This window comes from Periplaneta americana, chromosome 4, assembly GCF_040183065.1.
Source record: "Periplaneta americana isolate PAMFEO1 chromosome 4, P.americana_PAMFEO1_priV1, whole genome shotgun sequence".
Taxonomy (NCBI): domain Eukaryota; kingdom Metazoa; phylum Arthropoda; class Insecta; order Blattodea; family Blattidae; genus Periplaneta; species Periplaneta americana.
Window position 1 is genome coordinate 191,519,897 of NC_091120.1, and position 27,929 is coordinate 191,547,825.

General features: G+C 34.5%; 2 non-coding genes across 2 annotated transcripts; one reads left to right on the forward strand and one right to left on the reverse strand.

The window, feature by feature from the left end:
- Positions 1-5,099: 5,099 nt before the first annotated feature.
- TRNAN-AUU (transfer RNA asparagine (anticodon AUU)) lies at positions 5,100-5,172 on the reverse strand. Its single transcript has one exon. It is a non-coding gene; the product is annotated as a tRNA-Asn (tRNA).
- A 1,041-nt stretch (positions 5,173-6,213) lies between these two features.
- TRNAN-AUU (transfer RNA asparagine (anticodon AUU)) lies at positions 6,214-6,286 on the forward strand. The gene has a single exon. It is a non-coding gene; the product is annotated as a tRNA-Asn (tRNA).
- The last annotated feature ends 21,643 nt before the right edge of the window (positions 6,287-27,929 follow it).

A 27,929-nucleotide genomic window follows, 5' to 3' on the forward strand; every position in this document is an offset into this window, starting at 1 on the left:
GAGGTGATTTTAATATTTCTGTAAGGGCGATGTTACAGTAATGAGGTAAGTGGTTTATAGGGCGTATAAAAAGTCGTCACTCTGTTATAATGATGATAAAGCCATCTGCAATGTTAACGAAGCGGTGCCGTTACTCATGTTGTGCGGTTACGGAAGAAGGCTCCGTAAAATTTAAATGAGCTCTGCCTCCGCCGTGCTCGAACACTGGCCTTCTAAATGATGTAACGCTTCACTAATTCATGCCGCTCTCCGAGCGGGTACGTCGGTGTGTTCACACGAGACTACAATACACGCGCCTGCTCTTATTTCCTTCCTAACTGATCTTTAAGTTTACTGAAGGATGCGTACATACCACGTGAAGTTAATGAACATAGTTAATTTATAATTTTCGTTTACCTGATAAAGTTTTTATTTGTTAAAGTTTCGTTGACTCTTTTACCTTTTTAAAGTTTCGTTATACTAAAATCACCTTTTCAGAACTTCATGGCTTCAATTCGTGAAATAAGTGTCAAGTGCATAAAAGCTTATATTTTCTTTTCTCAGGGTTTTATTTCTTAAAGGGACTACTTTGACTTGTTACAAGCTGACAAGGAAATCAGAGACAAGTGAGAAGTCAGGTCAGTTTGGTTTTTAGATTTTTTGTCAAGCTTGTCAAGTGATTGGTAATAGTTGACAAGTTTGACAGATCACAATATACTGCAGTGGTTCCCAACCTTTTGAATGTCCATTAGAGTTCGTACTTCATTTTGCAAAATGTTGACCCATAAAAATCCTTTACTCATTAAATATTTGTATCATGTTATGAATTAAACATCCTAAGTAAAATGATGGCGATATTAGATTTTAGTTTTACTTCTGGATAATATGAAAATACATAAATACAGAGATAATTTACGTTCTATCACTTTTTCTAAGAAAAATGAAATTAGATTTTTAGACTTAATATAAAGTTATTAATGGAATGGTTGAGAAATCTGATTCAATAAATGCCTTGCAGTTGTCAGTTTCAGGAAATCTGGTTCAGTAATTGCTTTGCAGTTGTCGGTCTCGAGAAATCTTGTTCAATAAATGCCTTGCAGTTGTCAGTTTCGAGAAATCTGGTTCAATAATTGCCTTGCAGTTGTCAGTTTCAGGAAATCTGGTTCAGTAATTGCTTTGCAGTTGTCAGTCTCGAGAAATCTTGTTCAATAAATGCCTTGCAGTTGTCAGTTTCGAGAAATCTGGTTCAATAATTGCCTTGCAGTTGTCAGTTTCGAGAAAATCTGGTTCAAAATTTGTTTGCAGTTGTCAGTCTGGAGAAATCTGGTTCAATAATTGCCTTGCAGTTCTCAGTTTCAGGAAATCTGGTTCAGTGATTGCTTTGCAGTTGTCAGTCTCGAGAAATCTTGTTCAATAAATGCCTTGCAGTTGTCAGTCTCGAGAAAATCTGGTTCAATAATTGTTGTGCATTTGGCAGTTTCGAGAAATCTGCTGTGCAGTTCTCAGTTTCAGGAAATCTGGTTCAATAATTGCTGTGCATTTGTCAGTTTCGAGAAATCTGCTTCAATAATTGCCTTGCAGTTCTCAGTTTCAGGAAATATGGTTCAATAATTGCTGTGCATTTGTCAGTTTCGAGAAATCTTGTTCAATAATTGTCTTGCAGTTCTCAGTTTCAGGAAATCTGGTTCAGTAATTGCTGTGCATTTGTCAGTTTCGAGAAATCTGCTTCAATAATTGCCTTGCAGTTGTGAGTTTCGAGAAATCTGCTTCAATAATTGCCTTGCAGTTGTGAGTTTCGAGAAATCTGGTTCAATATTTGCCTTGCAGTTGTCATTTTTTAGAAATCTGGTTAAATAATTACCTTGCAGTTTCAGTTTCGAGGAATCTGGTTCAATAATTTTATTTAAAAAAGTATACTTATTTATTTATACGTAATAGAATTTATAAGTGGAGTCAAATTCTTTCGCTTTTTCTGCATTGTATTCTCATTACCTTTTCCTTCCTTTCTTTCCTTCTGTCGTCTTGCATTATTTCTTTTCCTGCATGGATATCTGTTTCATGTGTATTAGCGACTCTGCATTTGCGTGCATTCCGAAGTGTGTCAGTGTAAATGTACCTGTCGAGGTAGCAAAATATCTAATATAAAGTGTATTATAAGAATGTGGTTATGTAACGTGGACGGAAATGTAAATTATAATACGAGAAACTAAATTATTTCGGAATGCAGACAATGTATAATGACAAAGCATGTGTCATCTCGATGACACTATTTATTCCGTTGTTACTCTGTTCTCTGCTGCCTCCCCACACGCAGTCTGCCGTGCTATTTACTCATTGTGTTCTATGCCACCTGAGAATTAAGTGTTTTGTAATAATTCACTGCACACAGCAGGTCTTTCAATTGTCCCGTGAAGGCCCTCAGAAGACGTGTGTGGCTCTTCAGCCCATATAAACATGTCACACTTTGTCAAAGTCCGTGGGATCCACGCCGTGGTGAGTGTTTTCGCTGCACTGTCTTCTCGTCGTAATGGGCGCGGTGTTTTCATTGCTTTGAATCTGTGCCAAGAATTTTTCGTCATGTTGTCGTTGCGGCTCCTACATTTTTGTGCGTGCCCATAACTTGGCAACTCTTAGGCCCGAGGATACACAATAAACAAGTGCTGATAACGCTCTCGGTATCTCGACGCTTGTACGTCACAAGCGTCTTTGGGGGGGGGGGGGTTCGTCTTGCTTTATGTGCGGAGATGCCTTCGCTTCTCACGTTATGTGGACCTCGTCTCATTAACAATTCCTCTGTGATAAACTTCCTCCGGTGACTGAATGCCATGCTGGTAGGCGGTCATATTTAATGGAACTTGAGTCAAGCCCTTCTGTGGTGAAAGACAGGATTCTCAGAACCCGAACTTTGAAATACTTGTCGAGGATGTCGCTAGGTTTCTCCAATTACTTCACGTAAATGTTGGGAAAATAACTTCGTACATGCTACAATAATTACATTCAATATTCAACAACACCATGCTGACGAACCACTGTTTCAGAATCGTAAAAAAAAATTCGCAATAGCTGAATTTATTTATTTATTTATTTATTTATTTATTTATTTATTTATTTATTTATTTATTTATTTATTTATTTGGTTGGTTGTTTGTTCGTTTATTTATTTATTTTTTTACTTATTTAATTATTTACTTACTTATTTATTTACTTATTTATTTACTTGTCTATTTACTTATTTATTTACTTATTTATTTATTACATATTTATTTACTTACTTATTTACTTATTTATTTCCTTATTTATTTACTTATGTATTTACTTATTTATTTATTTATTTATTACATATTTATTTACTTACTTATTTATTTCCTTATTTATTTACTTATGTATTTACTTATTTATTTACTTATTTATTTATTTATTACATATTTATTTACTTACTTATTTACTTATTTATTTCCTTTTTTATTTACTTATGTATTTACTTATTTATTTATTTATTCATTCGTTCGTTCGTTCGTTTCTTTGGTTGGTTGGTTGGTTGGTTGGTTGGTTGTTTGTTTGTTTGTTTGTTTAGTTATTTATTTACTTATTTACTTATTTAACTGTTTACTTATTTACTTATTTATTTACTTATTGCTTTATTTACTTATTTATTCACTTATCTATTTATTTATTTACTTATGTATTTACTTACTTATTTACTTGTTTATTTATTACTTATTTATTTACTTACTTATTTACTTATTTATTTATTCATTCATTCATTTATTTGTTTGGTTGGTGGGTTGTTTGTTTGTTTATTTATTTATTTACTTATTTAATTGTTTACTTATTTACTTATTTATTTACTTATGTATTTACTTATTTATTTATTTACTTATTTACTTATTTATTTATTTACTTAATTATTTATTTACTTAATTATTTATTTACTTATTTATTTATTTACTTATTTATTTATTTATTTATTTATTTATTTATTTATTTATTTATTTATTTATTTATTTATTTTGCAGTGTAGGCTTTCACGGCCGGAGTCTATAGATGTAGATTCATTTTCCGGGCTGAGAGGCCTTGGTCTGTTGGTTGGTTTTATACCAGACGTTTCGTCTGCAGTTGCGGCAGACATCTTCAGTGGAGTGGTATGCGAGGTCGCAAGACTGATCAGTTGCCTCAGGTACGCCGAGATACCACTCCACTGAAGATATCTGCTGCAGTTGCAGACGAAACGTCTGGTATAAAACCAACCAATAGACCACGGCCTCTCAGCCCGGAAAATGAATCTACATCTATTTATTTATTTATGTATTATATTTATTTATAGTACGTTTGACGTGAATACAAGTTAATACAATGAAAGATAAACTAGCCCACGCCTGAATGAATAAGACTCGTGCTCAGGAGGGATTCCAGTACAGACAAAAATAAAATTAAAATTGAGAGTGAATACAGATTAAAAAGTGTTTAATGTGTTTAAACCCAAACTATAAATCCAATACAATTTTTTTAATTTTTTTATTAATTTGGAGAGTATTCGTGGTTAAAATATTATTAGAATAAAATTTGTTTAATAATCTGGGACCTTGACTCATGCTATGATAAAAAGCTGCATTGGTTTTACATTTAGGTTCAGACAAACACAGAGAATTCATATTTTTAGTTCTATATTTATGTATATACCTTTCAATGTTATTTAAGATTTCTGTCAAAATATTTCAATAAAATAAAATAATAAATTTGTTTAATGTTGAAAACTTTGAAATGTTTAAACAACAATTCAGTTGAGTAATCTTTCTGCTTTTTTTAAAACAAATTTTAAATACTTTTTTCTGTAGTAAAATTAATAGATATAGGTTGGATTTATAAGCTCCACCCCAACCTATAATACCATACATAAATATACTCGTAGATTGAAATAATGCTAAAAAAAATTGTACGTAAACAGTTAATTGACAAAAAATTTCTTAGAAGAACAAAGTAATATGTATTACTTAATTTATTACAAATATAATGAATGTGATTATTCCATTTTAAATGATTATCAATAATTATAACTAAGTATTTAACCTGATTAATTTAATTAATAATTGAACAATTGAATAATTTCGAGGGAAAAATTGTTCCGGGGCCGGGTATCGAACCCGGGACCTTTGGTTAAATGTACCAATGCTCTACCAACTGAGCTACCCGGGAACTCTACCAGACACTGATCCAATTTTTCCCTCTATATCCACAGACCTCAATGTGGACTGACAACCGTCAAGCAACCAACATTGAGTGCACACTAACTCTGTGTGACTTAAATTGTGGTTTTCTGTTAACGAACAGTGATGTACATTATGAAAATCAAGATTTCAGGTACAACTCCCTGCAAAGCTGACCCGAACAACTTCGAGGGAAAAACTGCTCCGGACCCGGGCACCGAACCCGGGACCCCCGGCCAAACGCACCAACGCTCCACCAACCGAGCCACCCGGGAACTCCACCAGACACCGATCCAACCCCCCCCCCCACATCCACAGACCCCAATGCGGGCCGACAACCGTCAAGCAACCAACACCGAGTGCACACCAACTCTGTGCGACCCAAACTGTGGCCCTCCGCCAACGAACAGTGACGTGCATTATGCAAATCAAGCTGCTCGCCAACAGAAAACCACAATTCAAGTCACACAGAGCCAGTGCGCACCCAACGCTGGCCGCCCGACGGCTGCCAGCCCACACCGAGGTCCGTGGACACAGAGGGAAAAATTGGACCGGCGTCCGGCAGAGCTCCCGGGCAGCCCAGTTGGCAGAGCGCCGGCACGTCCAACCAAAGGTCCCGGGTCCGACACCCGGCCCCGGAACAACTCCCCCCCCGAAACCACTCAAATCAACCCCACAGGGAGCCACACCTGAAAGCCTGATTTGCATCTTTGAGTCTATAATACATCAATTAAATTTATAACACATATTCTTGAAGAATGTAAAGATATTTGTAGGAATTCTTAGCTGCTTAAAGCCAAAACTGGTTTATATATTATATTTCACACTTCAATCCAGAAAATTTTACCTTACCTTGTTCTTCTAATGTGCACTTCATTTAATAACATGTGAATAACTGTTCGTTAACAGAAAACCACAATTTAAGTCACACAGAGTTAGTGTGCACTCAATGTTGGTTGCTTGACGGTTGTCAGTCCACATTGAGGTCTGTGGATATAGAGGGAAAAATTGGATCAGTGTCTGGTAGAGTTCCCGGGTAGCTCAGTTGGTAGAGCATTGGTACATTTAACCAAAGGTCCCGGGTTCGATACCCGGCCCCGGAACAATTTTTCCCTCGAAATTATTCAAATCAACTTTACAGGGAGTTATACCTGAAAGCTTGATTTGCAATTGAACAATTGTAATTTATATGGGAACAGTCAAAATTATGCATTTTAATTTTTAGTATAGTTGAAGTTGGTTTGTTACCTTTACTATTTATAAATACATAAATAAATAAACACATAAATAAATAAACACATAAATAAATAAATAAACACATAAATAAATAAACACATAAATAAATAAACACATAAGTAAATAAACAAATGAATAAATAACGGTTAGCTCGTCTGACTGTGAAACGAGCGGGCCCGGGTTCAAATCCCTGTTAGAACAAGTTACCTGTTTGAGGTTTTTTCCGGTATTGTCCCTAAATCCATTAAGAGCAAATACTGGGTAACTTTAGGCTCTAGACCCTGGACTCATTTTGCTGTCATTATCACCTTCATCTCACTCATACTCTTGAGATATTTTTTTGTTATAAACTGCTGTAAGAGAAATTATGCAGATATTTGAACTGTGCGGTGGACATTTCTTTCCGTGTCAGGCGGAGAGAATGGTGTAGTGCGTGGCAGCAGTTTCCAAGGAGAAGGGCACCGTGCTAATTTGTGCATCGCCTGTTGTGGATTTCGAGCTTACTGAACCGTGAGTCCAGGCTTCCTTTTTCTGTTATTCTCAACGCGACTTCTGAGCCCTCCCCTAATTAAAACTGCTTTATCATTGTGCGCTTGACTCAGTGAACTGTAAAATGAGGCTCCGCTGGAATAACCCCTGATATTATACACTTTAAAGTGTTTTATCCCGGCATCTTCTATCCGAAGACGTTCGTCTAATCGAATAACGAGATCCATGCGTCTTTCGAAGCTGAAACCACGATTTCAAATCCTGGCATGTTAAGTAGCATGACTTCAGACTTCCACAGTGTTTAGTGTAGTTAGAGTTTTTTAGGTACTTGCACCGTGTTTTAAAATTTATGTAAATACATCGAACGTCGTGGATTTATAATCGGCTTTAGCGTTAGAGAATAGTACATTATGCAACGAGCCTATAATGATAGTAATTAAGAAGCGAGTATGGATGTTTATGAAACGAGCGCAAGCGAGTTTCATAATTTTCATATGAGCTTCTTAATTACCATTATAGGCGAGTTTCACACGACTTTTTATGCTCGACCATATTTCTAACTTGAAATTATTCAGATGTAAATTATACATTTTATTTGCATCTGACAAGATCGGAAGTGACCTTGTTCTAGGTCGTGAATTGTGAGATGTGCGCAGACGCGAAAGTATTGATTTTTTCCGAGGAACAGTAAAGTCATTGACCTTGTGTAATCCCGTTAAACTTGGTATAACTTTGATTATTGAATTGGACATTGAAAAACGAGATGACAAATTGTATTTATTTGAATATTATTTACATTTAACGCTAATTATTATAGTAACAGAATATAACGTTCTGCGACAGTATTGGATTTCCAGCCTCCGTGACTTTTCGCTAATTCTCTTTCGATTGCATATCCGATAATAATCGATACTTGCGGTTTTATAACGGTTCATAGTTGACTTGTTATTGGCTGAACACCTGTAAGCTGAGTTGTCATTGGCTGAAAACACCTGTACTTTAATGAGTAGGTGTACTTTAAGGACATGCATAAAGAACTGCTACCAGGTGTATAATTACTACATTTCGGCATGGTCGAGCATAAAATATTTAAAGATGTTAACTCATCTGTCGGAGCTGTTCTACAAGTCAGAAGTATGGGATATTGGGTAAGGTATGGATAGAAAATACGGAAGAATTAATAAAATGTGATATAAAGAACTGTTTTCAAGCATAACTATTAAGTAGTAACTACTCTTATACAAACATTTCGTCACGTTATGATCTTGCACCAATTATATAATTGACTATTTCGTTTATATGATGTCATTCCATTTTCGGTCAATGAAGTGTAATGAAATTTTGAATTCCAACCATTCACAGTCATACATCGCGATAATTTTTGTAGTTATATTTGTCACTATCAATTTATCGCATGGTCGTTCTTTTGTTTAGTCAGTGTCGCCAACTGTTTCCACGTAAATCGATGAGCATGAATCCATTGTATTAAATAAAGTACGAAATCCTACTTCCACATTTACATCTTCATCTTCTAATTCCACGTCCATTGTATCTAAAGAAAATGACACTCCTTCATAACAATTGCTCATTTAATTAATGTATTAATCAGGTTACTTGTAATTATACTATAAAATGTTTAAATTAAATTATGATTTCAGCAGATAATGAAAACGTATTTCTGTTATAATAACAAGACAAAAGTGCAGTACATGTAATTAACATTGTTAAACCTGTATTTCGCTTTTCTCAATTGGCATTATTGAATAGCATTCAATTTCTTTTTTACAGTAATCGTTATTCATCTATTTCGACTTCACAATGTCTGAGTAGGTGAAGTATTCACAAATATACAATTATTAACATTTTGTGAGCGAATTTTAGGAATATATTATTTACATTTTTATTTTATTCACGAAATGGTCCTAATAGATGCCACCTGAGGTCTGAGAGCGAAGCGAGTGGATTTATTTGGGAATAAAATTAAGCTTATAACCGGAAGTATAGCATATAAAACTGTCTTGTTAGTGTCTAGCTTGTATAGTTTGTAGTTTTGTTTTCCTTCATCAGGTCCGTTTCACAACACTCTTCAACATCTTGCGATACTCAATCTCAAGCTTTCCCTGTTCATCCACTGATCTTCATGAGACACTGTAAAAGATGACGAGTAACAGGATGTTCTATGAAAGTGTACCATTGTTAAGTGATTGTGGCTAGAGTATAGGTAAGAGAAACGAGACGAAAGGTAATTTGGTAATGAGGTATGCAGAATTCGAAAGAGTAAAGGTAAAGAGTTTAAATTTCTACGTTCCTTGAGCCGGAGCCACGAAAGTCTTGAGAAGAACGGTAATATGTGATCATATCACCGTACATTGCATACTTATATGACGCATAGATAGATAGATAGATAGATAGATAGATAGATAGATAGATAGATAGATAGATAGATAGATAGATAGATAGATAGATAGATAGATAGATAGATAGATAGATAGATAGATAGATAGATAGATAGATAGATAGATAGATAGATAGATAGATAGATAGATAGATAGATAGATAGATAGATAGATAGATAGATAGATAGATAGATAGATAGATAGATAGATAGATAGATAGATAGATAGATAGATAGATAGATAGATAGATAGATAGATAGATAGATAGATAGATAGATAGATAGATAGATAGATAGATAGATAGATAGATAGATAGATAGATAGATAGATAGATAGATAGATAGATAGATAGATAGATAGATAGATAGATAGATAGATAGATAGATAGATAGATAGATAGATAGATAGATAGATAGATAGATAGATAGATAGATAGATAGATAGATAGATAGATAGATAGATAGATAGATAGATAGATAGATAGATAGATAGATAGATAGATAGATAGATAGATAGATAGATAGATAGATAGATAGATAGATAGATAGATAGATAGATAGATAGATAGATAGATAGATAGATAGATAGATAGATAGATAGATAGATAGATAGATAGATAGATAGATAGATAGATAGATAGATAGATAGATAGATAGATAGATAGATAGATAGATAGATAGATAGATAGATAGATAGATAGATAGATAGATAGATAGATAGATAGATAGATAGATAGATAGATAGATAGATAGATAGATAGATAGATAGATAGATAGATAGATAGATAGATAGATAGATAGATAGATAGATAGATAGATAGATAGATAGATAGATAGATAGATAGATAGATAGATAGATAGATAGATAGATAGATAGATAGATAGATAGATAGATAGATAGATAGATAGATAGATAGATAGATAGATAGATAGATAGATAGATAGATAGATAGATAGATAGATAGATAGATAGATAGATAGATAGATAGATAGATAGATAGATAGATAGATAGATAGATAGATAGATAGATAGATAGATAGATAGATAGATAGATAGATAGATAGATAGATAGATAGATAGATAGATAGATAGATAGATAGATAGATAGATAGATAGATAGATAGATAGATAGATAGATAGATAGATAGATAGATAGATAGATAGATAGATAGATAGATAGATAGATAGATAGATAGATAGATAGATAGATAGATAGATAGATAGATAGATAGATAGATAGATAGATAGATAGATAGATAGATAGATAGATAGATAGATAGATAGATAGATAGATAGATAGATAGATAGATAGATAGATAGATAGATAGATAGATAGATAGATAGATAGATAGATAGATAGATAGATAGATAGATAGATAGATAGATAGATAGATAGATAGATAGATAGATAGATAGATAGATAGATAGATAGATAGATAGATAGATAGATAGATAGATAGATAGATAGATAGATAGATAGATAGATAGATAGATAGATAGATAGATAGATAGATAGATAGATAGACAGAGAGACAGACAGACAGACAGACAGACAGACAGACAGATAGAACTTTATTGTCGAAGGCATAATGTATGCATAGACATGGTCAAATATATACAATTACAATTTAATGTAAAATAAGTCAAATATATAAAAAAAAAACATTATTCATTTCCAGGGCCCATGCGTGCATCCTCAAGACTGTAGGGACACAATTTTATTAATTTCGTTTTTATATAATTCCTAAATTTCAGAGAATTTTTTGTATATTTGATGTCATCAGGCAAACTGTTGTATATTTTGATACCTAAGACCATATATGTTCTACTAGTGTTTGTAAGGTGGTGGGCTGGAATAGTTAAACTATTTTTCTTACGAGTGTCATAGGTATGGAAATAAACAATTTTGATGAAAATCAGACAGATTTTTATAAATTAGTAGTAAAACATTAAAAATGTATAAACCATAAACAGTTAGAATATTATATTGTAAAAAATGTTCCTTGCAAGAGGTCCTGCTGTCAACACCCGCTATGCATCTGACAATACGCTTTTGAGCAATAAATATATCGTTCAGCGTGGTTCCAGATCCCCAAAAACAGATACCATATGAAAGCCTTGACTCGACGTGTGCGAAATAATAAGACATTAATACATCGTGATTTATTATCGTCCTCAAAATTCTGATTTGATAACAAATGCTATTGAGCTTAGAAATTAAACCTGTGCAATGGTGTCTCCAAGACAAACAATCATCAAATGTAACGCCCAAGAATTTAGTAGTTTCCCATTTACATAAGTATTGATCTTGAATAGAAATATTGATGTCCTTCAAATTTCTCTTTTGAGAATTATGAAAGTAAATATATCCGGTCTTATTAACATTTAAGTGAAGCAGATTGCTATCAAACCATGTTTTGAGATCTTTTAACAGGTCACAACAGGTTGTCTCTAAATCCAGTTCCTCTCCATCTTCTGAACACGCTGTAGCACCTAACAGAAGGTCACAATAATCGACATGCGGTATTTAGTGTCGTGCATTAGAGGCGCTATATTCGGTTCAAGTTTGTCGAGTATGGTGAAGTTCGATATTCGCCGATGTTCGCTCTGCAGAAGAAGGCCTGTCGTGGTTGTTCCATCTTATTATAAAAATATGCATTCCACTTCATGTTTTACCGCTGAAGAACTTTAGCACAGATCTTGTGCTTAGTTTTTCATATGAAATGAGATGAAGTTTGTTATGTCTTGGGTGCCTCTTTGATTTCGAGCATACAGGACACTACTAGGGTAAGTTTTAGTTGCTGGGCAACAAGTTTCTTATGGGACTCAGATAGTGAATGGAGGAACAGATTGTTTTGATTACTGCTTTAACGTCAACATTCCGATTTAGATTCCTTTCCAGATAGAAATCAAGATTTGTTTTACAACAAATGAATTGTAAGGGCAGTGGCGGTTAATCCATGGAGAATTCTCGGTCTTATCTGGCTGTCACCACTGTTGATAACCCCACTGTTGATACAGCTTCATTAAATAGTCCATGAAAGAAAAATGATGGAATGATACATTTCATAAAAGGATTCCAGTATTCTGATACATCCTGTACATTCGCTTCGGTGCTCTGACCTTCCTCATCTCTTCCGCTTTTAATATACTTTACAAAAGTAATTACTCTTTACCATTTACTTCGTTTATGAGGTTTTTCTGCACAGAAAGGCCTTCAGGATCGCTGGGAATTAGTTTGCTCGTAATCGCAGGCATAACACCATCGAGACGAGTAATGCAATGTAGCCAAGGCTTAACGATAAAGCAGTTTAACTCCCCTACTTGGCTTCTGGCCTCAGCACGCGCGGTAGCCCGACGATGAAGTTCCTGCAGTGAACGTTTTAATATAATACAGCTGTTAGGATATATAAGGTGGCGATAAATACGAAAAACCCCCAAAATTAGATTATTTGTTTATTTTTATTTTACATCAGTGGAAATAGGCTGCTAGCATGTGAAACTAGATTTTAGAGGCGATTGCCCGTGAAATAAAATAATACAAAGGCGAAATTACCATTGAGAAAGGTTGCGGCTATGAGAAAGACCTCTTGAAGTAACATAATAGATTTAAGTTTTTTCACCTGAAAAACAATGTTGAATTACTGAGCGAGTTGACACAAACGGTAGCGTTCGGGACTCGCAATCGGGACGTCCCGGGTTTAAATTCTGTGGTCGGTTAATATGACTGGATTTTTTCATTATTTTCCACAGTCACAAAGACAAATGTCGAATTGAAAATTTAATAATTATTATTATTTATTTATTTAATCTGGCAGAGCTAAGGCCAGTAGGCCTTCTCTTCCGCCCAGCCAGACTCTAATTCTAATTGAATACAATTGCTTACATAGTTATTACCAGGGAAAGGGATTTCGAGTATTATAAAGAATGGTGAAACGTAGTATAGGTATTCGTAGCTCAGTGACTGTCAAGCGAGCTGCATGGACGAGTACAGTCCAATTCATACAAACTTACACGCAACGAGCTGTAAACGTATTTCAGAATAAAGAAATATTATAGTTTAACGACATATAATAATAATAATAATGATTTATTTTAGCTGGCAGAGTTAAGGCCGTAAGGCCTTCTCTTCCACTCAACCAGCAAAAAGTGTATATACATATGCATGAACTTACAAAGAATCCAACAATTTGATTTAGATGAGAGTTACATGTACCGTATACAAAAGTTATTTACAAATTAAACAACAAAATACTATGAACTATTAATTAAACACTGAAATAAACTGTGTAGCAGAATTAAACTAAAATACATAGAATGTTAATATATTTCAAATAATATTAGATAATAGAAAGAGATTATTACGAGACAATTAAAATACAGCACAATCAGGATGATGTCTAAAGAAAAAAGTAACAATGTAGTCAGTGATAGTTTAAATCAGTATGATTGGAGTGAAATGCTAATAAGGTTATCTTTTAAGCTGTTCTTAAAGGTGTTTATTGTCTTGCAGCCCCTAATACTTTGTGACAAGGAATTCCATTGACGCGAGGTGGATATTGTAAAAGATGATGAATAACAAGATGTTCTATGAAGAGGTATACTTAGCGTGCCACAGATAAGTGATCTGGTATTTACGTCGTGGTTAGAGTATAGATAAGAGAAACGAGACGAAAGGTAATTTGGTGTTGAAGTGTGCAGAATTCGAAAGAGTAAAGACAAAGAGTGTAAAGTTCTACGTTCTTTAAGTCGGAGCCACGAGAGACTTGCGAAGGACGGTGATATGTGATCATACCGTCGGATGTTGCACATGTATCTGACGCACATATTCTGAGCTCGCTGTAACTTGACTGACAATTCAGAACTTAGGTCACTTAACAAAACGTCACAATAATCGAAGTGCGGCGTTACTAGGGTTTGCACTAGGGTAAGTTTTAGTTGCTGGGGCAAGAAGTTTCTCAAGCGACTCAAACAGTGAATGGAGGAACAGATTTTTTTATCGTTTCTTTAACTTGAAAATTCCAACTTAGATTATTATCAAAAAAGAAGCCAAGATTTTTTACGACAGATGAATAAGGGATTAGCGTGTTGTTAAGGGTAACAACTGAAAGATTACTGTTATTAAGGGAGTTAACTAAACGCTTATGTCCAATAATTATGGCTTGAGTCTTACTTGGATTAAGTGCGAGTCCGAAATTGGCCGCCCAAGTGGAGACAGTGGCTAGGTCACAATTTAACTTGTCAATCGATTCATTGATCGTATTGGGTCTGGAATGTATGTAAAGTTGTAGGTCGTCGGCATAGAGGTGATATCGGCAATACTGTAAGTTCTTTGATACGTCATTAATGTAGATAGAGAAAAGTAGTGGTCCTAATACGGAGCCCTGCGGCACTCCCGCCTTTGTGCATCTCCATTGGGAGAATTGATTATCAAGTGGCCTACATACATAATCTGCATTTCACTTTGAACTACATGTGTTTTTCTTGGCAACGCAAACGATACCAATAAACAACATTACTAATATACATAATTAAATATCAATCGCTGCATCCTCGCGTGGAAATATTGATTGCTGATAGACAGTTGTCTTTTATATGGAACTCGCCTCTGAATATGTAGAACCAAACGAAATGGCATTTTCATTTAATGCTATGTTTTGTTGATGAAACAATTATTCCTGCTGTGCCTTGTTATAATAAACTGTAAATATCATTTTCAAATTTTCAAAATACAACTTTGCTCTGTTACAAGGAAGGAAATTTTTTAAAATGGAAAAACTCCGCTCTACATCTGCAGAGACAATTATTGGAGAATAAGCACTTGAAACAAGATACGTCAATTAAATTCACATGTTGAATGAATGAATGACGTCATTGGGACACGTCTTTGTTAGTACATCTGAAATCCGACTAAGAATACTGTACCCATAATTTTTAATCAAAACTCTGTTCATTTTTTCACCAACACGTTTTCCTACTTCACCTTCTACTGCACTCAGTTTATTTACAATAGTCCTCATAATATTTATTTGCTCAACTAGTTCTAATCCTGACTCATCTAATCGAATAATGGCATCCGGTAAATATAAAAAAATTTGACTTAATATCCGTGACTTCTTTCTCGATTGTTCTATCATTTAGCAATTCCTGGCGTATTTGAATTGCAGCCGCGTCATCGAGATCGAAAGACTGGACCACTTTCTTCACAGATTGGAGGTGATGTGCGTAATAATTGCAAGCTTCTAACCTTGACCCCAAGCTCTTAAGAACTGGACATGGGAGAAGCTACAATTTAGGGAATTGTTTCCTGAATTTTGATACTCGATCTGGAGCTTTTACAAATATAGTCTTTCAATTTTTTTATTGTTAGTTGGTTTCACTTTCGGCATTGTATCTCCACTTCAGTACTCCGAATTGCAAACCTGCATGTTGAAGTTCTTATGCGACAACTGTCCCGTTCACCTGTTGTTGACGTGCAGAGATCTGCGAGTATGTCATGGAGGGGAGGACTTGGTATAAAGGGTTGTAAACAAATGGCTGTGTAGATGCTAATACTAGCTTTTACTACTCCAAATTCCGTTCCCTAGTTATTACATTAATATCTAGACCATAAAACAACATGAAAGTAAATAATGAAAGTTGGATAAGTAATGTTAGTGTGACAATAGTAAACATTGGTAAGAAATAGTGATCATGATGATAATAATAATAATAATAATAATAATAATAATAATAATAATAATAATAATAATAATAATAATGAGATAATTTAGATATTTATCTGTGATATATATATATAACCATTAAACATTGAGAAACCTGAAACAGCTATTATTGTTAACAAGAATTGTTAGAAAAATATCTCGTTAGCCTATTCTTAAATTGGTTTGATGTCTGACAGTCCCTGACATTACTCGGTAGGGAATTCCAAAGCCGAGGAACAGCCACAGTGAAAGAAGATGAATATGAGGATGTTCGGTGGGAGGGAATGGATAATATTGAGGAGTGTTGTGATCGTGTGTCTAGGTTATGATGGGTGGATAAATTTTGAAAACGAGACGCAAGATAGACAGGAGTGGAGAAATGCAATATGTGAAAGAGAAGGGAAAGACAGTGGATTTTCCTACGATCTTCTAGACGGAGCCAGGACAACATTTCTAGGGATGGTGTTACGTGATCAGCCCGGCGAATATTGCAGACGAAACTGACGCACATATTATGAACACGTTGTAGTCTCTGCGCCGAAGTAACGCTTAGGTCAGTAAGCAGAATATCACAGTAATCGAAGTGGGGCATCACGAGTGTTTGCACTAACATTTTTTTTCATGGAAAAGGGTAGAAAATTCTTCAATAGCCTAAACGAGTGGATTAATGAGAATACTTTTTTGCAGGTTTCTGCAACTTGAATGTTCCAATTTAAACTTTTATCCATATAAATACCTAGATTCTTTAGTGATTCACTGAACGTTCGGTGCCGTATATTTTAATCGGGGACAAATTTGGTATGATAATAGTGCTTAGCAAACGCGAATGGCCCACTATGATTGACTGTGATTTTTCTGGATTTAGTTTAATTCGGAATTTCCGTGTCCATGTCCAGATTGAGTCCAGATCGTCATTAATTTACGTTCTATAATTCATCAAAGCCTCAATCACCAAGATCATAAATATTAATCAAAATCGAAATTCAGTTACATGAACACAATCCATCTACAACACACAATAGAAAAGGAAATCAGCAACAGTAACAAGGGTGCAGGTATACCCACAGATACTGAAACACGTGACATGACCACATTCATTCATTCATTCATTCATTCATTCATTCATTCATTCATTCATTCATTCATTCATTCATTCATTCATTCATTCATTATATTCCATAGATCTTACATGAGCAATGAAACTTTAAGATGTGGAACAAGTCAAAATTTTACAATATTACAATTGCAACTCTTACAGATTTTTACAATATTTTATAATTTAGTAATTTTCTACAATTTTTACAATTTTCTGCAATTTTTTACAATATTTTGGCGAGCTGTAGTGAGATGAGATAAGGTGAGGTCCGAGGATTCGCCAAAAGATTACCCGACATTTGCCTTTTGGTTTGGGAAAACCTCGGAAAAAACCCAACCAGGTAATCATATCAAAGGGGTGAAATGAAGTGATGCCGAGGACTCGCCATAGACCATCCGGCTTCAGTCCCACAGCTGGGGAAAACCTCGGAAGAAACGATTCAATGAGACCAAAGGGGGATCCAACCCAAGCCCGAACGCAGCTCCGGATCAGCAGCCCAGCGAGTCTGCCGATTGAGCTACATCGATGGCTCTACTAAAAATATACAGTACATAGCCAGTCAGATTATTAAATTTACTAACGCAAACGATCATTGATCAGTTGAGCTATATGTATAATACAAAACAAGTAAGTTAATTAAATTTAAGGCATAAACAATTCGATCAGTTGAGATATACAGAAATTAATAATACATATCATGTAAACTACTTCAAATTACAAACACAAACAATTTATCAATAGAGCTATACAGATTACTATTCAATTTAAAGCATATACAATTCATCGGCCAAAACTATACAAACATATACAATACAAAGTAAGCAGGTTAATTCAATTTACAAGCATACTTTCATTAAGCTATACAAATTTGTACAATTAATATCAAGTAGATTAATTCAATTTATAATCATTAACAATTCATCAGTTGAGCTATACAGACTAGTATTCATTTTAAAAGCATATACAATTCATCAGCCAAACTATACAAACATATAGGGTAAACTAGGGTCTGTTGGACACTCCGTACTTTAACGTGTTACCACGCCACTTGTGGGCACCACATTCTGATAGAAGTCAATGAGGGAAGTAGCCCCACTCGTGGCTATTTCCGTCATTGACTTCTAGCTGAATGTGGTGCCCACAAGTGGCTTGGTAACACGTTAAAGTACGGAGTGTCCAACATGCCCGACTGTCCAACAGACCCTAGTTTACCCTACAATCAAATTAGTAAATATGTTAAAGGGTGTAAAATAAACTTAAAACAATTTTAAATTGATGAATTCGAAGAAAATTTAAATTGACATTTATCCATTCATTCATTCATTCATTCATTCATTCATTCATTCATTCATTCATTCATTCATTCATTCATTCATTCACCTGGCGCTACAGCCCATGAAGGACCCTGGCCTCTTCTACAGGTCTCGCCCAATCTTTCTTGTCCACAGCACACCTCCTCCAATTCCTTATTTCCAGCACCTGCACATCTTCTCTGACATCATCCATCCACCTATTCCTTTGTCGCCCTTCTTTCCTCCTACCTTCTGGTGGTGATCAAGAGTCTCCTTGGGAACTCTCTTCTCTTTCACTGTCACTACATGACCCAAGTAGTACAATCGTCTTTTGTTTGCTTCCGCTACCTGGTCTATTTCCCCATAACCTGGATACAGTTCTTGATTATATGTAATACAAATTGACAAACAGGAGAGAAAATAAAGAATGAGTAGGTAAAAGAATTGCATGGATGGATGAACGTATTTGTTATGAATAATAAATAATAAATTAATAATAAATTTAACTTTATTGTCGAAGGCATAATGTATGCATTGACATGGTCAAATATATACAAGTACAATTTAATTTAAAATAAGTCAAATATGAGAAACGTTATTCATTTCAAGGGCCCATGCGTGCATCCTCAAGATTGTAGGGACACAATTTTATTAATTTCGTTTTTATATAATTCCTAAATTTGAGAGAATTTTTCCTGTATTTGATGTCATCAGGTAAACTATTGTAGATTTTGATACCAAAGACCACATAGGTTCTACTAGTGTTTGTAAGATGGTGTGCTGGAATAGTTAAATTATTTTTGTTACAAATATCGTAGGTATGGAAGTCACAATTTTGGTGGAAATCAGACAGATTTTTATAAATTAGTTGTAAAACATTAAAAATGTATAAACCATAAACAGTAAGAATATTATATTGTAAAAAATATTCCCTACAAGAGGTCATACTGTCAACGCCCGCTATGTATCTGACAATACGCTTTTGAGCAATAAATATAAAATCATTCAGCATGGTTCCAGATCCCCAAAAACAAAAACGATATTAAAGCCTTGACGTGTGCGAAATAATAAGACATTAATAGGCTACATCGTGATTTATTATCGTCCTCATAATTCTGATTTGATGACAAATGCTATTGAATTTAGAAATTAAATAAGAATAAAATTATGTTAGACGAAGTGTCGATAACCATCGTCTTAAAAACGAAGTTGGTAACGAGATTTGTACAGAATAAAGATTTGTTGGTTGAAAGAAATTAAAAAAAACAATGCAGGCGTTTAGGAAGTCACAGAGTCTATTTTTACCCTTGAAAATTGTGGTTTCCCTTTGTAGTATCTTATTCAACCGTTATAAACTTTGATATTATCTAGCGAAGATTCTTATTCAAATTGTAAACAAATAATTAATGAATCTCGGTATCTGCCCTTGTCTTTAACACTCGATTATACTTACTTACTGGCTTTTAAGGAACCCGGAGGTTCATTGCCGCCCTCACATAAGCCCGCCATCGGTCCCTATCCTAAGCAAGATTAATCCATTCTCTGCCCACCTCCCTCAAATCCATTTTAATATTATCCTCCCATCTCCGTCTCGCCCTCCCCAACGGTCTTTTTCCCTCCGGCCTCCCAACTAACACTCTATATGCATTTCTAGATTCGCCTATACGTGGTACATGCCCTGCCCATCTCAAACGTCTGGATTTGATGTTCGTAATTATGTCAGGTGAAGAATGCAATGCGTGCAGTTGTGTTAACACCCGATTAGAGCAATACTTATCAAATTCACGAGTCTGTGTGAAAGGAAAACAAACCTATATTACTCCTCTGAACGTCAATCCAGTAGTCCTTGCATTTTTGCTCAAAAATATCCCTACTTCAGATAAGCCTAAAATAGATAACTCAGAACTAAGCAATCTCAGTTAAAATTGTTACATCTAGGTGTATCTTTAGGTATGGTAAAAGCTAACTTAAATGAATTCTCTTCACATTAAGCTAGGCTTTATTTGAATTTCATGAACTTCTCATTTTATCTGTTCTGTGTTTGTTCTCATAACATTAACGAATATTTACATAAGCATACAAACTATACTCGTAATCTGTATTCATGTATGAATAAAGTAATTTAGATATGTATATGTTCAGGTACGTGCGTGCTTGTAGAACAGTGTGTGATATAATCTTCTATTGATATAAACCTATTGCTTATATTCTTTTACATTAGGGATTTACATGTTATAACAATCCTTCATTTGTTTTTGAAGGACAAGCGGTTTATTCATCAACATGAGTCAAATTTCGCTTGACATATGTCACGTTAAGGACTATTAACTTTGTAAAGTCTCGTTGAAATAACTACTTTTTATATCAACACTATGAAAGGTAAAAAGATTTTTCAGTTACGTGGTGTTTCATTTACTTATACAGCGTGTAGCTGAATATGCATTGCAAGTCCTATGTCTCCTAGGAGGTACAAGTTAGATGAGAGTGTTGCTTCCCATGCATCAGTGGTTTGTGCCCTATTATACAGGGTGATCAGTTTGGGTATGGGTAAAATAAAAACACCGTATAACATTTACTACTGAACTTTATTTCTTGAAACTTTGTGCATACAACACTGAAAGATGGGAGATTCCTCAGAGTTCAACATGACCCCCATTGCGCATCCTGCATAACTCATAATGGTGATGCAATTCAGTTCATGTCCGTTGTAACATAAAAGGAGTGATTTGTTGAAAAGCTTGAGTAATTTTTACTCTCAGATCATCAATGTTCCTGGGTTTATAAGAATAGACAATGTCTTTTACGCGAAGAAGTCAGGAGGTGTTATATCTGGGGAGTTTGGGGTCCAAGCCAGGAGATAGCTGCTTTTCGTACTGTGTTTCGCCTGCAACCTCCTGTATGTTTTTTTTAAACACAGAAAATGTTTCTACAAATGTTCGATACCACAACATTACGGAATCGTATTTAGGTACATTACGCACACCATACTCACATCAAAATTCCCTTTGAATTCTTTTAACTCTCTCAAATTTAGCATACTAAAGAACACATTTGGCCGCTGTTGATTTGTAGCAGCCATTTTAACCATATACGATTTTAATTTTGTCGTTTTAGATTATACATTGTTTGTCATGTATGGAAACTCCCATCTTTTAATCATAATATAACCAGGAAGAAAATTCTCCTACTATCATAATAGCTTCATAATAATACATTTATACAGGGACATCATTTTATTTTTACTTCAATTTTTATTGTACCTGAGTTTTTTAATGTACTTCACTCCCACCCCTTCTACTAATAAAGTTCCAACTCCACACAGAACCAAGACCGCAGATAGTAAGCAGTACTGAGTTACTGAGTATAGTGCGTTCCAGAAATATGTTCGCGTTTTCCAGTGACGAAAGAGCTTTCAATATTGAATCATATTTTCGCACAGGTACTGTCCGTTTGCCTACGTCGCATCCCGATTTTCCCCACCTGCTTCTGCTCGCCCCTCTGTAAAAGCTGGGCTGTCTTAGCTCTTTTCTGAAAACATTAATTTCTCTTAGGAATTGGGCGTTTAAGTAATCTTATACAGCTGTTTAATTTAACTTAAATAAAAGGGCCTCGTTAAGTAATTAACTGTCACGTGATTTCCCCCATTTCTACAATCCTGCGGCATAACCACTTGGACGGACAGTAGATAGCATGTCTGAGTAATTTTATATTTCCGGGTCCGGCAGAAGTGAAGATTGAATTTACAGTACGTAGAGTAGGTACAGAATTATTTCAACGTGAGTTACTAGTACGAAGGACGAAACTGGCAATTGGAATTACATGCAGTAGTCTATAGTGCGATAATATGCAGAAAAGAACTGAAGCCTGTATCGAAATGAACGGCCACCATTTTCAAACTTGTGTTTATATTCATATTATGATTATTTTTCAATTTAACTTCTTTCTCTATATTGTACGCTAATGTGCTGTAGACAGTATAATATACACTGCATAATGAATACGTTCGCGTGGATACCTCAGTTCGTGAGTAAGAACACTTATTCTTAATACAGTACTGTACTTTGATTAAACAAAAACCTAATGAAAATTATTAAACTCAAAATTGCGATATTTCCTAGTTTACGTAAATGGATGAAATACTTTTCTTCCTTCCTATACCTAGTAGAGTGATTTGTTTGTGTTTTACGCCAGTATCATCGAACTACAGTCGTGGAAGGGGATAGCAAACTGTGTTTCCGGTTCTCTAAAGGTATAGACAGGTTAATATTAAAAATGTTAGTAAAAATAAAATGATGTCCCTGTATTATCCATACCCAAACGGATCAGACTTTAGATTTTGACGTCATTTTATTGTTCCTACAAAAGCTACTTGAAATGGAGTTCATCTGCGTTACAAATATGACGTCTAGAAAACTTTTTACGTACACCCCCTGTTGGATATCTTCTCCGACGCCCAGATCCGTGCCAGAAGATACTCCTTCTGGTCTTGGAGTGTCTGATAAACAAGATTCTTCTTTTGGCACCACAAATGTTACACCATGTTCGGTCATACCTAATTTTTGTTCATGTGTGCTGTTGATATTAATCTTATCGTTATTATTTCCTAAAACGACCATATTGCAATCTTAGTTGCATATACGACCCACATATCACGATGTTTCCCGAATTTCAGTAGAATACTTAGGCCTGTGATGACATTTGCATCAACGTACATGTGTGAGTGTTCATTTCCTGCTTTGATTTTGTCGAAGAATAAATATAGAAATATATTTAATGTTGAGTTAGATTTGTGACTTAGAGCGGCAGTGGCGAAAATGTAATCGTGCGCTGAGCCACTGTGTAACCTGCAACGTGCATAGCACCTATGGAGGGAGGCGGACACCCGAAGGGGAAGTGAAGCAACTGTCTGACTTATTAACGGATTTTCATTTTCCTTACGTCAAGCACTTAAATACTCGTATAATTTTATACAGTACAAGGCTATAAACTAATGTTTAGTACGTGTAACGAAGAAAGAAATGAACAATAAATGAACAATATCACAGCCTAACATTAACTGTCTTCAGAATGTCTCTGCGACAAAGTTTCAAAATCAGGAATTATGTCACTTACTGCCAGTAGTAGTTGATCTGTCATCGTGATCTAAATTTGGTTTTTACTGTTTTAATTGTTGAAAATAATTTTTCACAAACGTAAGTTGTAGCGAAAATGGCTTCAACAGAGCAAACGAAAGAGCGAAGCTTCGGATATTTATTTTTTGGCAAAAACAAGTGAACGGACGTCACCTGATTCCTTTCCCCCAACTCCTGCTGCACAGTTGATGTCTAAAGGAAAGAACTGAGCTAGCGAGAAAACTATGTCTACACCATAATTCACTGAGATGATGACTCCTGGTCTACCATATTCTTCTGTAATACGAGTTCTGAATCACCCTGTATATTTTCCGTTATAGGCGTATATTATCTCCATTCCTCAAATTAATGTTTTCAAACGTTCTAAAGCCGAGTTCAAGTTGGGTAATAAAATTGCACTTTTTACGTTATCTAGCCTATAATACGTTTCATTGTCTTCCATTTTATAATCTAGACACTGTAAATATCGTGGAATGTTATAGATAAAAGCACTGAGATCCGCATTTCAGAAGACAGACAATAATTAAAAGACACCCAAGTGGGCTGTGATGCATGGGGTAAATATGCGTGGACATAAAAGAGAACCCCCCCCCCCCTTTCACCATAATCCTTTTCATCTCAGAGAATTAACGATTGGTGTTAACATGTGGTCTCATCCTGAGACCGAAAATAGCTTTTTTGAAATTGTTGATTGTACGTCTGTCTGTCTGTCTGTCTGTCTGTCTGTCTGTCTGGATGTTTGTTACCCTTTCACGCGATAATGGCTGAACGGATTTCGATGAAAATTGGTATATAAATTAATTTCGTTGTAAGTTAGATTTTTAGGCTATATGGCATTCAAAATACTTCATTTAAAAGGGACGTTATAAGGGGGCCTGAATGAAATAAACCAAAATATCTAGCTTATTATTAATTTTTGTGAAAAATGTTACATAACAAAAGTTTCTTTAAACATGATTTCCGATACGTTTCATTCCAAGCAAAAATTTGATGGGACCAAATTGCACCAAAGACGGATGTTCTCTAATCATATTTTAATTATTTGCATGTAATAACAATTAAGAAACATGTTAAAGGAATTATCATTGCACCAAATGAGTGGCCTCTGGACCAAAATGATTGCATTTTAATTATTTAAATACAATTTAAATTAAGTGACATATTAAACTATTTATCCTTCTATCAAACACGAATGTTCCCTGGACCAGATGTCCTATTTTAATTATGTAATTACTTTATTTATTTCTACCAATTGCAGCGGAGCGCACGGGTACAGTTAGTTACAAAAATAATGAATATGATTATTCCATTTTAAATGATATATGTATGTATTTATTTACACTGCAAGTGGGCAAGCTCCCGGTGGCAGTGGTATACACAATATAAACAATACACAAAAAAATGATAAGCAATACACAATACAATTATACAATACACAATACAATTTTATACACAATACAATAAGAATACACAATATAATTTAACACAATAATAATAAAACATAAATAAAATACCTAATTTTACATTACAACCTACATAATTATGTATAGGCCCTACATAAGTTTCAATAGTCTTTCACTTTACTCTCATCTCACTCACTGTAGTGGCACTATGACGCATTTCACTGACACTTTGGAACACATTTCACTGACACTATAGAACACATTTCATTGACGCTATAAATTATCACTGATCGGAACTATTCACTGCACTGTAAAACCATAACTTCACTGACTCAACTCGCTTCACTGATACAACAGTTCAAATAAGTCAAATAATTACACCCTTATGCATACTTGTAAACAGAACTACATTTAAACTAAACATTTCTAGTCTAAGGCCCTCTTACACGCTATTTTTAAATAATTTACAATTCAAATCAAGGAAGTAACTCGTCAGGCTAAATAAATACATGTCACCTTAAAAAATTAAAGGTTAAATGTCACCTTAATTTTAATTTGCACTTAATACACAACTTTTTAAATTATTCTTGAAACTCCTTAAGGAAGGACAGCCCTCAAAGACCGCTCCAGGTAGGTCATTCCAATCATTTATAGTTCTATTTAAAAATGAGAATTTACCTACATCCGTTTTGTTTCCTACATTTGATTTTAAAATCATGATCGTTCCTACCATAGTACGTTGGCTTTTCTAACCGAGCCGTTATGTCTACCCATGCTTTCTGACCTAGATGTGGTCTATACAGTGATGTTATTCTAGTTTTCCTACGTCTGTTTTCCAAAGTTTCCCATTTAATTTCTTTTATCGTATCGTTTCCATCTTCTCTTTTACCTTTAACAAATTTAGCTGCCCTATACTGGATTCTTTCTAAGGAATTTGTCTGATATATGATGAACAATGATTATACCTAAGTATTTAACCTCATTAACTTCATTAATAACTGAACAATATCCGTTCCTTAAATTAATGTTTTCAAACGTTCTAAAGTCGAGATCAAGTTGCGTAATAAAATTGCACTTTTTACGTTATCTAGCCTATTATACGTTTCATTGTCTTCCATTTTATAATCTAGACACTGTAAATATCGTGGAATGTTATAGATAAAAGCAGCGAGATCCACATTTGAGAAGACAGACAGTAATTAAAAGACACCCAAGTGGGCTCTGATGCATGGGGGAAAATACGCATGGACATAAAAGAGAAACCTCCCTCTTTCACCATAATCATAAAGTTTTGATCTAAAACTTGCAGAGCAAGCACCCTTCCAACTAACTCTTCGTTACAATTAATCCACGTTTCTTAAGTACACACTCACCACACTCCATCTTGCAACTAACGATCAATTAAGATGTATTTAAACTACAGACATTTGGATTAAGAACATCTGAGCCTTCCGAGAAATACAGCATCATAAAGGAGACTCCTTGTTAAAGAGACAGCTAGGAATACAGAGGAAAATATACGACGAGGAGGAAGGGGAAGAAGAGAAGAGGGGGATGGAATTTTAGGGAAAGTTTCAGTTAATTCTCATTGCAATTATGATTGCACAGTTAAAAGCTGCAGAGGGTTGAAGCAATGAAGTCTTATCATCCCCCCCCTTTCAACCCCCTCCTCTGAAATCTTCTCCCTCAACAACTTTCTCGTCGGGATCCTAGACATCGTCACAATAATAAGTTTTAATAACCTTCCTTTTAATGGAAATAAATTTCCGCCTTTAAATATATCCATACAAGTTGGCAATAAAGCGAATGGCACATGGTTCGCGGGGTCAATTACACAAAGACGAGGAAGAAACAGTTCATTCAAGATTAATAACCTTTAAGAGAGATCTGCCTCACTTAATTACTTGGGATTGTTGAAAGGAAGCATCAATAACTTTATAAACAAAACTTTGAATGTTCGTAATTAGTCTCAGATAGCACCCAAAGCTTTGCGACAGGATTAATATAGTCTATATATTTTCTACTTAAACTTGGCATAATTGTGAGTTCCACATATAATTCCGTCTCTAGTTGCTGACGAAAGTATATTCAAGGGTCCCCCTCCCATACTTCTAAATATGATGCCGCTATAATTTCGAATACGTATGAGATGCGAACGCTTGAAATGAAATTAAAATTATACAAGTTTGTTCGTTAAGCACAGAGTGCAGTGATACAAACTTGACTGAAAACTTGTGACGTAACCGAACTTAAATTTGAGTTAAACATAACGTCTCTGCTGTTGATTACAAAGTTTAAGAAGTGCTGGGGGAAGATGGGGTATAAAGTAACCACACCAGAAAATATAATTAATTTAAGAGGAATTTGGTTTTCACAAAAAGAAAAAGCGTAAGGCCAAAAATGGGTAAATATTATTATTATTATTATTATTATTATTATTATTATTATTATTATTATTATTATTATTATTAATTGATCGAAATAAAAGAACTGGTCTCATTCTTGACCGAACAGTGAGGTATGTATATATGTATGTATGTATGTATGTATTTATTTATTTATTTATTTATTTATTTATTCACACTGCAGTGGAATATACCCGGTGGCAGTGGTAAAGAATTACACTCAATAATGACAATAATAAACTTATTAATTAAAAATACAATTAATAATAATACTACTAATTAATACTAACAATAATTAAAAAAAATAATAATAATAACAACAGCAGGGAATATACTAAATTAAATGAAACGATCACTTAAAATAACATTTGAAATAAATATAATTTGTATCTTAAAAGTAAGATCGAACTAAAACCCACGAGTATGATATGTTCATATCTGCACAAGTACCTTTCAAATTACACTCATTTCGCTGTCAACTCACTCACTGCACTGGAACTACGACATATTTCACTGATTCTATCCTGATTTCACTAACACTTCAAAAAGATTTAACTGTTCAAATACTATGCACTGCCACTATAAACTATAAA